Below are 6,000 nucleotides of genomic sequence, written 5' to 3' on the forward strand. Positions count from 1 at the left end.
CCCATAACAGATGGCTTGCTTTAGGACGTATCAACTGGATATACAGTATGTAACAGGCCATGTTTAATGACAGCACATTATGCTTAAAGGAAATCAAGAGGAGTGTAAAAATTTTGTTGCTTTTTAATGACAAATTAAGATCCTGGAAGTCAGTGTTAAACGTCCTGATTAAAAGCCTTCTGGACATTTTAACTACCGTGAACGGCTGAGAACAAACCATCCTGTAAATATCTGATGGATATTATCTATTGATGAGGTGGACTAAGACTTCATTTCGAGGTTTTTGTAGAGCTGCTCTGACTGGCCGGGCTCAACCCCGTCAGTCTGTGTGATAACAACCACCACCTGATCTCATCTGATCTGACCTCACTCTCATCCAGGTCTTTATTCCAACCACAATTACACCATACCGGATGGATAATCTCGCACTCATTACCCCTCTGTATCCGAGACCCTGACTGAACGAATCTGTCCCCTCTGGTGAGTGTGTGGCAGGTGGTGCGTCGACTTGGCCCCCGCCCCGGTCCTCGGCCCTGGCGCGCTGATAAGAGCTCAGCGTGGAAAATCAGACAGCGGCGCTCTGGCCTTTCAGAGGCGAGCAGGAGAAAATGAGCCATGAAGGAAATCGGAGGTGATTATCTTTATTATCAGCCAGGGGAGTAACTGTGGAAACGGCGACCTGTGGGGGGAGAGAGAGATGCACAAGCTGTTCCAGCAGTCTGCTGATTGGCCCATACAAGCTCCAGTGGTAATTAACATCTGCATATGCAAACGAGTGCTCCAGCTAGGGAAATTTGGCAGGCGTTTCTCACCTGCACCCTGCGCCTGAAAGCAGCAGGGTATTTGAGTTTGTGTCGCCGTGTGCACATGTGTGTGTGTGTGTGTGTGAGTACACACAGAGTGCACCCACACACACACACAAAATCAAATTATGTGTGTTCTGTGACTTCAAATTCATAACTCAACCCCGTTGCCGGGTGCACTTGTGTATTTTAATGTCCCCCCGCATTTGCATAGCCGAGAAATACTTACGCCTGCACTTTTTGGAAGCACAGTTGGTATGGGTGGACCGGGGGCACTGGGTCGAACGGACGCCACCCACCCACCTCTTTGTTTTTGCTGCGCGGTGCTAAAAGAGACGAGGCCACACAACAGGAGGCTGTCAGCGGGCCTGCTGGGAGAGCCTCATTACCATCTCTGGGAGCAGGAGCGAGTCACGTCCAGAGAAAGCCGCTGATCGTCATCCTCGCCTGCTGATAGGGACAGTGCTCGGAAGAAATCTGAAGAACTTGTTGTCAGCAAATGTCAGTGGGAAACTTTCTATACGCCCATGCATGAGAGAAGCCGCTAATTAACGGCTGCTTCCTTTTTCTTACCAACATGTATGTTTGCATGATTCCGAGGTCTCGTCCTGTTGATCGTGCACCTGTTTGTTCACATGTGTGCTGCTTTCAAACATCATGCTATCTACTGTACGTGTGGCTTGTGTCTGTGGGTGTGTGTATGTGAGGCCAACGCATGCTGCTGAATGAGTCTCTGACCTGCGAATTATGCAGAGCGCTCGCTGACGTGGTCGGCGTGTGTTGTGTTGTGGGGTTCTAATGAGAGAGGGGCTAGCTGGCGGCAGGCGAGATGAGCTGCAGAGCACACTGAGAATGACAGCTCCAACAGCGGGAAGCCAGACTATAAATAGAGCCTGTGCTGAGAACTTAGACACCTGGATTCACATTCGTTCGCGATTTCCCTCCGTCCGACTTCCACCACCACCTGAATATCCTCCGTGTGTTCTCCTCAGCTCTCTCATGTCTTCTCCCTGTCAAAACTGGTCTTTTTTGCATCTCCCTTCGCTTTCTCTTGCTCCCGCCATGTCTCTTCCTCCCATTTCCGGTCGCTCGTTTCCTTCACGACGTCCAATCAGTTCAACTCAAACAGCTCTAATTATTTTTTTCATGTGAATTATTAAGTTTGCCAAACATAATAAGCAGACATTAATCGTTCCAACCTGTTTGCTTACAGCGTAGCGTTCATCACAGTTAGCATTTTAGAACAGCGTAGGAAACATTACTGCTTTTTAAAATATATACAAGATGGGTTCATGATCTCTAATCACAGGTAAAATTCCCTCATTCATATTGCACAAAGACTTGACTCATTTGTTTGGTCCTCTTTACGAATGTGCTGTAGATGAAATGTCAGTCAGACATTGTTAGAGGATAAGGCTGCTGATGTTGTACTTTATTCTACTACATCTATATTTTTCTTATTGTCAGCAAGCCCCATGAAAAGAGACACTGCCTGCGTATTCAAAGCCTGTTACAGAGTATTCCTTTTTGTGCTATAGACCCCCATCGCTGTCTGGAAACCATTAAAAAACACATAAATGAGCCACACTGTTGGCGTGGCTGACATGTTGTTCATTATGACCAACAATCCCACTATTTTGAGCTGATCCCACAGTCCATTAAACGTCTGTCGCAGTACAGCACACAATCAAAGGCTGAAAACAGTCCCTAACAATGAAAGTGTACATCCATGACCTGCTTTTAAAGCTTTACGTGGTCGAGTATTGCGAGACAAACTGTCATTTTTGGTCTGTTCATGGGATAAATACGACTGTCTCTGAGCAGAATCTTTAAGGTGCAGCCTATGACTTTCATGGGCAGATCTAAATGACGGGTGGAGTGCAGGTAAACAGTGTGGTGTGAAGCACATTACAATGCCCCACGCTGTTGCATGCGCTCATCAGCGGCAGCGGCGTTTGCTCAAGGACACTTGAGCAGTCGCCCATAAATCTAACCTACGGTGTGAGAGCTTGTGGCTACAGGTCCAACTCTGCCAACACGGCAATGTGTGGCGAGCCAAAACTTTTCTTCATCATCAAACACATGGTGACAAAGACACTGGTGTTAGCTACGAAGCCCTGATGCAGGGGTTCGCCTCACTTCACCTCAGGATGATCTCAGACAAGCATCAGGATCAAAACGAGAGTCCAGGAAGGTGTCAGGGATTGGTTCATTGTAAAATTAATACGGGACCATTCTTCGAAATGGGGCCGAAATCACCCCTGGCATCCTCTTTTGCCAACTCCCATTAATTATTTCAGAATTTGCCTTGTAATCCACGCTGAGAATCCTACCCAGAACGAATGGGATGTCAGCTTTATGCAACTACTTGTAAAGGCATTACAGGGCGTTAAGTCCCGCGTGGATTTGAATTGGTCTCAGCAGTACAGGATTAGAAGCAGCGGGGATTAGACCTTGCCTAGAGGAAATACAGGAACAGGGGTGGCCAAGGGACTCAAGATATAGAAGACATATTGCTAGATACACCGACAGCACCGGGAAGTGGAGAGGCATCGTTGACACCAACACTCCACCTCAGTAAACTCGGTCAGACTTTGCTTTTCCTTTGGCGTCTTACAGAATCAGAACTCGGTCTGTCGACGTATAATCAGTTAAATGAGCTTTTGTCTGTTAGGTATTCATGTGGTGCAAAATTAATTTCTTCGCTCACCGAGTGGATGATGGAGGCAGCCAACAATCACAATAAGATTGTGTTGTGCTTTTGCAGAATAATCTGGCAGAAACGTAGTGTTTGGCTCAAGGACGTTATTTAACACCTGAACCTCCTTCCTGCTTCTCTCTCTGCCCTCTCATCTACTTTTTTCCCCCCATGCTGTTTAGGGCCTACTCTCTAATAAAAGATGGTGCATCCAACAAGTGGACAGTTCTACAAAAGTATGAGCTTGTCCTCTGTGGAATCACTGACCCTGGGGCCGTTTCATTCCAGCTAAACACACTGACCGGCACCTCCATTAGCAACCTAATGTGATTGCAGAGAGCCCGAGCCCAGTCTGAGCGAACAGAGCTGCATGAAGACAAACGAGCGCAATTCAGCATGTTACAGCCGTGGGTTATTCTGTTAGCCGCTGGCCTGGAAGTGAGTGCGAGATGCGGGATCTCAGGATGAACCCAGAGCGACAGGGTATGGGAGAGAGAGATGAGCTGTGTCTCCTTGGTGCCTGCATACTGCTGGAGTTTGGGGATGTGGCTGACAGTGGCATCACCTCAGGACAGACTTTGGGTGGCGAAAGGTGACAGGCGTGTGCTGGTGTTGTGAAAACAACAGGTAAGTTATGGTGGTCTGGCCCACTGCTCGACGCCGTGAGCGGCAGCTGTGGCACACACACCTCCTCGGAGTCATAACTCAGATTTGTACACACAAACATTAAACACATAAGTGTCACTTACATGGTCTGAGGATATCATTATCTCCAATGTCCGTCGTGTATAAACGTCCATAAATCCACCTAGAGATCACTGAAAAACTCCACATCTTGCCTGAGAATCACCATATTTTTTAGGTTTTCTTCAGGATATCAAAGTAATCCTGTGACAGGACAGCGAAAAAAAAGCTAATTCGGCATATTTAATGGTGCCAATGTGCCAAAATGTGAACAAACACAGGCTAAAAAAAACAGGCCTGAAGCTGTAGCCCACATGTCACTGACTGAACCTATGGCAGCTTATACTTCCTGTTTCTCCCCCAAAGCATGATAGGAAATGTAGTTCGCTCCTCACCCGCTCTGGGAGGTGGCTCAACAGAACGACGCAAAAGCAGATTTTGGCTCTATGCAATTTTTAACCAGCAAAGTTTATTTATATATAACAACAGTACAAAGTGAATCCTTGGCTTGCAAAATAGGTGTGCTTCATATTTACAATAGGTACACAATAATATATTATCATAACAAAACCAAAGCAAATAAAAAACAAGAGAACAACCTTTTTTAAATACTTTAAGTTTCTTACAATTTTCACAACACTTTTATAAAACAAGAAGAACAGACAGCCATTATTATTATCATCATCATCATCATCATCATCATCATCATCGTCATCATCATCATTGCCAGTAATTACTATTTTACAGAACTCCAGTGTCTACAAAGGGTTTGTTTACAATGTGTTTAAAATGGAAGGATACTCATTTTATACTTGGTGATATTTTGACTTGAGAGTAATACACTGATCTGGATTTCACTGCCTCTGTCTGATGTCGTAAAGCAAACCAAAACGGCGGCTAAATGCTTCGTCTTGTATAAGGAATGACACGTGCCAGTCAGAAACCACAACACCATCTCTTCGGCAACACGTTACACTGAGAGCAAAAAAGTGCACAAAGCATCTTCAATGAGCAGTCAGCTTGAGCTGAAATGAGGTTGTGTTTGTGAGCACAACTGGCAGTCAAATGGGATTCTGCGCTGCAGAAAGAGTAAACAAACTTTTCTCTTCTCAGTTCAAACTGAATTAAAACTGTCCCAGAAAGAAGTGTAGAGCATGGAAACAAGCTATATCTAGTTTAAAAAAAATCTCTTTCACAAAGAAAAGGTGCATTCAGCTGTGATTTAAGACGCGTACAAACGGGCTTTCGGGAAGAATTGCAGGTAATGACGGTGCGGATCGATGCGGCAGAACTAAAGCATGAAGTAAAACGCATGCAGAAATCTCACACAAGACAAAAGGAAACATCCTGATATAAATGATCTCTGAGAGAAGAAATCAAAGCCACTCTCAACCAATTTGCGTGCCTCTGATTACGTTCGTCACTATTCTGAATACAGGAGAGCTCATCTAAGAGTTGGAAAGACTCTAATAAACATACATTTCTTCCCCTGCAGAAAGGAAAAGGCATTTAGGTCCTGTTGAAACGAAAAAGAAAGCATTACTCCAGACAAGCAATGTGAGGTATGAGGAGGATACAATTCTATTTGCTGGAATTGGGAAGACACCTTAATCAAAAGGAAGAAGCTTTATGTTTTCTCTATGTACTGTATAAGTGCGCCATTGTGTACCTAAAGATGTTCATTAGGGAGTGAGAAGGTGCTTTTTCACATTCCCACTTCTGCCCCCACTGGCCAGACACAGGAACAGCGTGTCAATCATCACCTTATCCTACATTTCTCCTTGCCTGTTAGTTTGATGTTTTTTTTTTTTTCTT

This window comes from Chaetodon auriga, chromosome 10 (genome assembly GCF_051107435.1).
Source record: "Chaetodon auriga isolate fChaAug3 chromosome 10, fChaAug3.hap1, whole genome shotgun sequence".
Classification (NCBI taxonomy): Eukaryota; Metazoa; Chordata; class Actinopteri; order Chaetodontiformes; family Chaetodontidae; genus Chaetodon; species Chaetodon auriga.